The following is an 11,188-nucleotide window of genomic DNA, read 5'->3' on the forward strand; positions in this document are numbered from 1 at the left end:
AATTGTATATTTAACTACTTAATTAATACGAAAAATCCACGACAGAATAGAACAGAAACAGCACCGGAAGGCCCACAAGGCCAAGAAAAAACATCTTTGGATCATCAGTCAGCCAGTTCTTGTACGGTCTTAGATGGGACCCATCCATCAAACATTACAAAGTCCACGTCATCTATTCCAAAAATTAATTATTTAATAAAGGTGATTAAATTAAATATATATATATATATATCCTTCACATGCCTTAGAAGCAATACGTCACTGACACAGATTTGTCAGTAAGTTTTAATTTAATTTTTATTAGAAATATTGCAGGAAAAAGTCAGAATTCAGAAGAGACAGCTGCTCACGTGGGTCCCAGATTTTTTTGTTTAAAAAAAATGTTGTAATATGAAGATTAAAGATAAAGCAACGCACGCAGGCAGGCACGCGAGGGCTTTACTATGACCTCACGTGACTCCACGTGATTTATTATATCGAGAATCATCAATCTGCTTTTATTATTGGGAGGAGACCTCTTGCCCTTTTATTACATGTGATCCTATTCCCATTTTTTTAAATTATATTTTAAACGCATTATTTATTTATTATTTAACATTTCATTTTCTCTATAAATGACAATAAAAAAATAAGTAAAAAGATTTTGTATATATCTTATCTTAATTTTAATTATATTAATCATAATATCAAAGAAGAAGATTGAAAACTAAGCAATCGAAAATTTAATGGCTCTTTATATTTAAATTTTTTATAAAAATATGTGTACAAATATTTGTTATTATTAATTTAAAATCATAAAATAAATTAATTAATTTAATTTAATAATTAAAAACATATTATTTATCTAATAGATTTATATTTAAATTTTTATATCAATCTCAAGCTCAATAAAAAGTGAGTAAAAAACACTGATCACTCTTAAATTGATTAAATTATTAATTAAAAATTAAAACTCCATTACTTAAATATTGATATTCTAAATTTCAGAAAATAAAATTTAAATGTTGATATTCTGAATTTCAGAAAATAAAGTTTAAATATTAATATTCTGAATTTCAGAAAATAGAGTTTAGAGCCACGGAATGAATTTAGTTTGGAAATACCACGTTTCTCTTTTTTCATTCATTTCTTCTTTATTTAGTGATGTATAACCGTTACTTTGCTACAGTACCATTTGGTTTTATCATTTAAATCCGTACGACAGACGTACCAGCATACCTCTCTCTATCAAACGATTATTTAATTCTCTTGGTGTGTATATTAAAAAAATCGTGAGGTGACTTATCTCTGCCTCTTATCAAGTTACTGGGTTATGTTGTTTTCTAGTGGAAAGGCTTACGATGGATACCTAGGCACCCAGAGATGAGGAAGGGCGTAATAAGCGACAAAATGTTTCGGGGAGTTGAAAATAAGCGTAGATGCAGGATCTAGCATGACCATTTGTGGTCAATCCGGCCTGCTTTGATTTTGGCCTGGAATATGCGACATTAGGCCGGTTTATATAAAGAGTCCTAATAGACTTTATGCCTAGATCTTCTTATCAAGTTACTAGATTATGTCGTTTTTTAGTGGATCTGCGTGTGTGGTCAATCCAGCCTGCTTTGATCTCAGACTGGAACACGCGACATTAGGTCGGTTTGCATAAAGAGTCCTAATAGACTTTAGACCTACGTTCTTCTCTAGATCTAATCTCACCTAAGTCTGACTGTCATCAAATATTATTAAAATATTTCTCATATCACTTTTAAAAAAAATAAATTCTATATAAATATATTAATATAATATTTTTTTATACAAATTTAATATAGTTGCACATTGCATTAGTTCTTTTAAATGAAATGTAAAATTAAAATTTATTTATCATATTAAATAATCTAAGAAAATTAGTGGCAATATTAAACATTCTAATTCAATAACAAGACATTACCAATTTATCATGATAAATTCATAATTATTAAATTTGTTATTAGTTTGATTCAAAGTTTCTGCGGGAACAGGAAGAATAATTAGAAGGTTCGTGTGGGCCCATTGCATAATATTTAATTATTAAATCTTAATTTAATAGTTAAAAATAATAAAATGACTAATTAATATAATTTTTTTAAAATAAAAATTAATTAATAAATTTTTTCATAAATTTTTTTTTATAATTATTAGGAATATTTTATTTGAGTAAAGAGTAGTTTAAAAATAAATAAATAAGTTATAACTTATAAACAATCTATTTTTCTTCTCATTTCTTATTTTTTTTATCAAAATATAATATTCAGTAAAGAAATGTGATCTTACATTACATAAACCTATAGGTCCAAGCGCTTTACTTTCACGAACTAACTGTAAATCCATTAACAAACTAAGACCAATAGGCCCAATAACCGAGCCTAAATGTTATATATTTATTATTTATCATTTTTTAAAAAAAAATAGTGCATGTATAACACTGTTTACAATTTAATTTTTATAACTTTATATATTCATACAATTTAGTTTTTGTAATTTAAATACATAAAATAATTTACTTTTTACAAAATAATACAAACATAGTAATTTAACTATATTTTTAACGATAAAATTTAATTATTTTAATTTATTAAATTTATAAAAACTAAATATTTTAGGTTTAAAATAAAATAAAGGATTAAAATTATAAAGACTAAATATTTTAAGTTTAAAATAAAATAAAGGATTAAAATTATAAAGACTAAATATTTTATTTTTAAAATAAAATAAAGGATTGTTGCATTTGAATAGGTGAATAATATTTTGTTTAAATAAAAAAATTAATCGAATTAAATTGATTTGAAAATTCAATTTAATTTTTTATTCATTTCTATTCTATTTGATTTTTAATTTTAAAAATTTCAATTATTTCAGTTTGATTTAATTTAATTTTAATTAAAAAAATTGATCAGTGAGAATAACATATTATTTTTGAGAATAATATATTATTTTTAATAATATAGATATTAGATTATATTAAAATTAAAATATTTTAATTAAATTTTAAAATATTAAAAATAAAGTATAAAAAATAAAAAATTTATTAAAAATTTAAATTAATTAAATTAAACCGAAATTGATTCGATTTGATTTTTATAAATATTAAAATTTAAAATTTTAATTTATTTCATTCGATTCAATTTTAAATGAAAATAACTGAATGTTTCCATAATTCCCTAAAATTTAAGCCAATACTTTGAGGACAGTACTGAATTTCCAGTTTCTCTTGTAGCATTACAAGCAAAATCATATACGCAACCCATCAGATCCTTTTTTCACTTAAAATAAATGGGCCCAACAAGGAATTACACAAGCTCGTATAGTTTAGATGGACTTCCGAAGTCCTGTTAAAAGAATATTTTATAAATTATTTTTTAAAAAAATCGAATTGATATGAATTCTTTTACGTAAATTAAGACCAAATTTGATAAATAAGTTATTAAGAAATTTAACATTTGGAATGAGGATCAATAATTGGATTCTTGTCCAAATTGCTCCAAAACATGTACTTATTATATTTAATTTGAAAAAGAAAGCACTATGTCTGTCATTTCAATTGGAGTTTGGATTATTAGTTAGAGCACTAAGCAAATAATTTAATCTTAACTAACACAAAATAATAATAATGAATAAAGTTTGGTCGGAAAAAGATACATTGAAGGTGCCTCTCTCTAGAGTGATCTCATCAAAGTATGGAGGAACATTCCTAGATTAATCCAAAGACAACTCCAATTATTGTCTCCATAACCCAAATGGTCAATTGAACTTATTGTTCCATAATATATATTACAATTTGGATCATATCATTAAAAAAATAAAAATTAATTGCTCAAACAACAGAATCTAATATTATCTATCTACCCATTTCCATATCTTGGGTTTATTATTTGTTTGAAAATATATAAATGTCCATTTCAATGAAGCACCTCCATGCACCTCATGACTAGATGAAGAGAATTGCCTTGAGCATGTGAAGGAAGGAGGTGTCCTTTTCTTGCTATAAGGATTTTGATGTCACCTTTCAGACAGACCTATTGCTCATTTTAATATTTGACCCACATGAGATTGTGTACTTTTCTTTTTATGTCTTTATAAAAATAATTTTATTCAGTAATATTTCAAGGATAATTATTGATAATCTGAGATTCAGAAGTAGGGTTTTACAATGGGTTCTGTAAAATTGGAAAAACTTAGACCTAGTGGAGAGTATTTTTCCTCTTATATGTTTCCTTTTGTCTGCTAGTGACGTGCTAACATAACGTATATCATTGGTCCACCTGTCTCTGCTACGTTGATACGGACGTATGAGAGAATCAGATCTCTGCTCCACGCATAACGGCCTCTGATTCTTTCAGGATGCGCAGGCGGGTGGATCTACACGAGAGACATGCGGATCTACTTCCTGGTTCCGGATTAGGCCAGAGGATGAGGTACCGGCCGAGCCCAACGAGGATCGGCTGGTCCAGTTGGAAGGGTAGGGCTGGCTTTGGAGAGGGTGAGCTGAACTTAGTGCGAGTCGTGAGGTTCGAGGGCTTCGAGATGATGGGCCTGCATCGTGAGCTGGACCCCAGACTGGGGAGAAAGAGTCTAGCGATCATCAATTATTTTTTGCAATTTTTATATTATTAAGTAGTTTTTTATTAACAAAAAATTATTATTTTTTATTTATTTATTATTAAATTTAAGTTAAATTTAACTGACTTAAAAAATAATTCAAACGGAAGAATTACTTATAACTTATATAAAGGGTGTCCGTCTCTAATACCATTTTAAATGTAAGTCAGATTTAATTAATTTAAAAAATTAATTGAAAAATTATTTATAAAATATTTTAAAAATTAATTTAAAAATTATCTATAATTTATATAAGAGGCACTTTATTTTTTTTCTTACAATTGATATGAAATTTAATATTTATGAATTATGATTTATTTTGCAAACAAGTTGAGGCTTCAATTTACTAACATTTTTATTTGCCTTTAAAAAACAAAAAAAGCGTATGGAACTAAAACCTTCGTGTTGAAAGGATTCCCAACACTTAAAATTAAAAAATCAAAATTACCATAAATCCGATAATCTATAAAAACTTCAAGATTCCACCAACAATGCAAAAACCACGTAACAGTATCCAACGTTCACCAAAAAGGAAAAAAAAAAAAGAAAGTATCCGATGTGAGAGTGCCACGTCGGAACCGAGAAACCATTTTTATTTTCACCTGAAGGGTCCACAAAACGACAGGACAAAAATCCGACCGCTTCTGACACGTGGCTGCGGTACCTTCTTGAACACGTGTGAAATCGACCACCCTTATCGGCCGCATACGTGGATCATGCACCTGATTGGCGGTGCATTTATGGGTAATTGACCATAAGAAACCTCGCCAGAAAAATTACGTCGTCGTTTTGTATTTAGCGCAACCCTATTAATTAAATCAAATTCACAACAAGTCCTTATATAAATAAGTAATTATAAAAAAATTACTATAGTTTCATATTTTTTTAAATAAAATTTTATAATTTAATTTATAATAAATATTGACGTAATATTTAAAATTTATTAAAAAATATTTGTTTAATTAGTATAAATTATATTTTAATCTTTAAATTTTATAAAATATATAATTTAATTCAAACATTTATAAATTTAAATATAAAATTTTATTTTATAGTAAAAAAATTCATTTAATTATAATCTATTTCAATATTTTTATAAATTATTCTCTAAATATTATAATTATTTATAAATAAATATTTATATTTTTTAAATTAACTTCATTTATTTATTAAATTTAAAATCTTAAAATAAATTAATAAAATAAAGATTAAATTAAAAATCTTAACATAATATATCTCTAAATTAAAATTCAAAAAGTTTTTTAGTGTAATTTTTTCCTTCTTAATGCTTTTTTTTATTAATTTGAATAAAAAGAAAATATTAAATTTTTTATCTTATTTTTATTTATTTTTTTTCACACATAAAATATTAAAATTTAATAAAAAGAGATATTAATTTATAAATATCAGAATTTTATACTAATTACAATATTTAAGAAACATTCTATAAAAATTAATTTCAATTAAAAATATAAAATTTAAATTAAAAAATTATTTAAATAATCAAACAAAATTTAATATACTAAATTTAAAAATATATGAATTAAAATATAGTTTTTATTAAATATTATAGAATAAATTATAATTTACCAGTAATATTTAATAGCATTAAAAAATTTCATTTTTTAATTGCATAAAAAGACATAATTTTTTATATAAATTAAAATATAAAATTTTATTTAAAAATATTCAAAATTATCTTTTATACAAATATATAGCTAATGTGATAAAAACTAGCTGGATGATAAAGTAAATTGGATAAGAGAGAATGCTTGCAATCCAAACGACCAATAAAAAAGAGAAATAATCATTAATAGATTTTGAATTTTTATAATTAATTCACCAATACTAGTTATTTTAATAATGAGTATGCAAAATTCGTGTTTTACAAGAAAATGGTTTAAAAAAATATTATTCATATTTTTTATATTTAGAGCAATTAAAAATTTAATTATCGTAATATATTTTTATAATTAAAATAGAAAATTAATTATCGTAATATTAGAAAATTGATTTTGAATTACTTTACAGCCTGAAAAGATTTGGTAGAGGCCTTATCCACATTAAAGTTATATGATGAAAGGAAAGGAATAATTAGTAATTAATTAGAAGAATAATTATGGAAGATTGCACGTTTAATTACTTTTTATTATAAAAGAAAGAAAAGAAAAGATGAAAAGCAAAAGCCGTGACATCTATTTCAGGAATAATATACAGACGATTTTCTTTTTATTAGAAAGATGGTGCCACCTTGCGAAACCCTAACAACCAGCAATTAATTAATATTTTTTTAATTTTAATTTTGGAAGGGATAATGCTGAATTTGTGGATGACAAAGCTGCAGGAGAATCACTGAATTCCAAATAGAGAAAATCACTGTACCTGTACTTTTTGCAGCTTACTTCATTTAATTTCCTCTCTTCTACTACTGGTTATAAGTAAATCACTCTCTGAATTTTTTCTCATCTCAATCGTTTCAATGGTAAAAAAAAAAGATTTCTTTTTTTTTTTTTTCTTAAATTGTGTATTAATAAATCCCAAGAAATTAAATGAGTTTTTGCCTTAAAACACTTTTAGCAATGTAATTGGGAAGTGGGAGGTGATATCATAAGTCGAATTTTGTACGTAATATTAAATTTATCTTTTAAATTTGATTCAATAAAAATTATTAATATTAAAATTAAAAAATTGAAAACAAATATATAGTTATGGTTGATTTCAAGGTTTAAACGAGGAAATTAGCTTTTTTTTTTTTTAAAATATTTATTTATCTCTGAGTTATAATATAATTAATTAATTTATTTTTCTATTTTTAAAACTCAACTCTTTCGTTTTTAAAATTTAATTTTATCAAAATTAAGAGTGTTTTCATAAAACATGCTTTTAATGACAAAAAAAATGACCGAATTACTCTTTATAAAACTCAACACTTTATTCTCTTAAATTTAATTTTTACAAATTTATAGATCTATTTCAAAAAATTAGAAGAAAATACATTTTTACTTCTAAAATATTACATAATTAATAAATTTATCTCTTTATTTTTTGAATTCAACACTTTAATTTTTAAAGTTTAATTTTATCAAAATTTAAAAAAGAAAATCTCAAACTCAATCTTCATAAACAAATAAAATTTTTAATAAATTTAAGATTCAAATTAATAAAAATCAAAATATATAAAATTTAAATTATTAAAAATAAAAAATTAAAAATTAAAATTTAATAGAAATTATTTTTGTGATACCGCTCACTGTGCTCGTTATTTGAAAAAATTATTAAAACGTATTTAACATTTCAAAAAATATACTAGTTAATATTTTTATTAATTTTAGCTGTTAAATATTATAAAAAAAATTAAAATATCCATATATCCATAATATGAAGGGGCTAATTAATAAACTTTTTAATAATTTGAGAGATTAATTAATAATTTTTTTTAAAATTACAAAAATTAAATAGTAAAATATTTAGTGATAAAATTAATAGAGTAACTAATTAATAGACGTTTTAAACTATTAAAAATATTTTAATATATTTTTTAAATTTGAGAGACTAAATAATCAATTTTTTCATAGTATATAGAAACTAAATAGTATTTTATTATTTTATTATTGATAAAAATATTTTTTAGATTATATTTATTAGTGGAGAATTTTTTGATGAAAGTTTTAAAATTTAACAAAATTAAGTATTGATTTTTGAAAATAAAGAAATAAATTTGTTAATTATGATATACGTTAAAAGATTAAAAATATTTTTTTAAATTATTTAAATTTTAATATTTATTAATTTAATTAATTTAAATTTATACTTAAATATTTTTTTAAATTATTTAAATTTTAATATTTATTAATTTAATTAATTTAAATTTATATTAAATAAGTATTTGAAAAGAATAAAATACTCTTTGTAAAATTGTAAAGGTGATTCATATTTAAAATCTTTAATTAAAAGAAGAAAAAAATACCCTTTTATTTCGGTTATTAAAATCAAAGTAATACGAAATTAAAGCGAAAGGGGAGAATTAAAAAATAAATTTTAAATTTTATTCCGTAATTATTTTTAAAATAATATTTAATATTTTGACTCAATTAAAATATTCTTTATAACGTTTAAACACTACGTAAACAGCTTTTCACTACTGCAACCATTGTTAATATGGTGGAAGAGAGCCTTATTAGTCTATTAATGAGTTGTAACTCACAAAACCGGCCACTTATAAGAGCAGTATTTAGATTAAATTGGAAAAATTGATCCAACTTAATTAATTTAAAATTTTAGTTTATTTTTTTTATTTATTTTGATTCGATTCGATTTTTAATTTTAAAAATTTTAATTATTTCAATTCAGTTCGATTTTAATTATAAAAAAATAAAAAAAATCGAATCGAATCGATTAGTGATAATAATATGTTATTTTTAATAATATAAATAAATTAGATCATGTTAAAATTTTTCAATTAAATTTTAAAAAATTAAAAATAAAGTATAAAAAATGAAAAAATTTATTAAAAATAAAACTGATTAAATCGAATCAAATTGAATCAAACTGAATTAGACTGATTCGATCGATTCGATTTCTGATCAAAATCGATTCGATTCGATTTTTAAAAATATTTAAATTTCAATTTTCAATTTATTCAATTCAATTCGATTTTAAACCGAACCGATCCACCGATTGATCAAAACAATGAATGTTGGATGCCAACTCTAAAGCCGCTTATGACTAACTAATTAAAGTCTTTAATCATTTAACGTAAGACCTTTGTTTTAGTTTTAGGACATTATCTCTTTCTCAACCCATAATTAAGGAATTTCATCATTGTAATTTGTAAAGATTAATTATAGCATACCCACCATTCTTAAAATAATCATCATTATCTTCCATTATTATTACTCTTATTATTTTTTCTAAAGCCTTTTTTTTTTTTATAACTCAGTCGTGCGTGTGTCTATAATAGAGAGTTCTCCTACAAGTCATTTGCATAATTAACTTTTGTTTACAATTGAGTACAGAGCTTTCGGCTAAAAGATATATAATGCCCCACCACTCAAGCTGGACTTTGTTAAATAACACCTCAAAAAAGAAAAGAAAAAAAAAAGCTAAAGAATAAAACAGTTTAATTAATTATGCATTAATATTTCAAAAAATTGTAAATATTTACTTATAAAATAAATATGATAGTTTTCTATTAACTTTTAGCTTTTTACATTCATAATAGTAATAATAGTACAATTATTCGGTGATTAGTGGTTGAATAGTGATGTGATGATATTTTTGTTGGATAATGCTAATTTTTTAATAATAATTAATTATTTTAATAGTAGTTAGCTTAAAATTAAAAATAATAACTATTTTACTATCCATTTTTTCAACATTCAAATATTAATAATTTGTTTATATCAAAATATCAATTTTTTTTTATAAAGAATAATGATAAAATTTATCAGAAAGAATTACGAGGTCTAAAAAATACAACATAAGCCATTCACCCACAAACATAAAGCTGAAACTATAAATCTCGAGTTTAAAGCTGAAAAAAATATCTAGAAAATATAAAATCTATACTCATAAAAAAAAGTTCCATGACCCGATACCGAACTTGATAGAGCAACAAAATTACACCGCAAATCTTTATGAGCACTCAGTCTTCATCGCCGATTTGACATTGATGTTCTGAAATCTTGAGAAAATAAGGTTTACAAGAGTGTATCTAAACTTAGTCTGAGAGATCACGTATTCCCTCTTTATTTCCCTTTTCCTTTGTCCTCTAATGATGTATAATCGTTACTCAACTATAGCGCCACCTGTCTCACACAGTCTCGTACGTAGGGACGTACCTGCTAGCCTATGTTCGTCAGGTGGCCATTTAATTCCCCTCCGACGCGTATGCTAGTATGGCCGAGACATAGTCGGGCCTGTTCTCCTGCTCCCCATCACATCACTGGTGCTAGGCCTCTTCTTAGGGGTCTAGACTTTGGGTCAGTCCGGCCTGCTTCAATCACAGGTTGGGTGGCGTGTTGATGGGTTGGCCCGTTTGGTGGGTTTTACTAGGCTTTAGGCCTGTTTTCCTTCTCTTGGGTCCGGCCTCAGGCCGAGCACCAGAAGCCCGGCGGTCATCAGTGCCCCTTTATATCCTCAGTAGTTATTGTATGATTAGTGAGGGGTAAATCCCTAGGTTTCATCTATGACCACGCGGCCCTAGGGAGACTTCTGTCAAAAGCATTCCTTCTTTACCTTTACTATTTTCAAATTCAAATCCTCCATTTCTCTCTAGATTCTTCTTCTCGCTCTGCTTCTTGTACTCCATCTTTCTCATCTTTTGCAAAATTTCTTCGAGATACGTCTTCTGCTTCCTAATGGCTGCCCCTAAAATCCCTGATGTTGCAAATTTAAGGTCCACCATCACCTCTGCCTACCTTACCAATTTTTTTCTCGGGATTACCTAGATACCTCTATCTATAGTATTAGGACTCCTTACCGCAACAAGAGGATCGTTCTTCCTGTTCCTCCACCGCCGGGTTTGGTAGACCCCCAGCGAGATCACAACTTGATCTTCTATGTCAAGTAACGT

This window comes from Manihot esculenta, chromosome 9 (assembly GCF_001659605.2).
Source record: "Manihot esculenta cultivar AM560-2 chromosome 9, M.esculenta_v8, whole genome shotgun sequence".
Taxonomy (NCBI): Eukaryota; Viridiplantae; Streptophyta; class Magnoliopsida; order Malpighiales; family Euphorbiaceae; genus Manihot; species Manihot esculenta.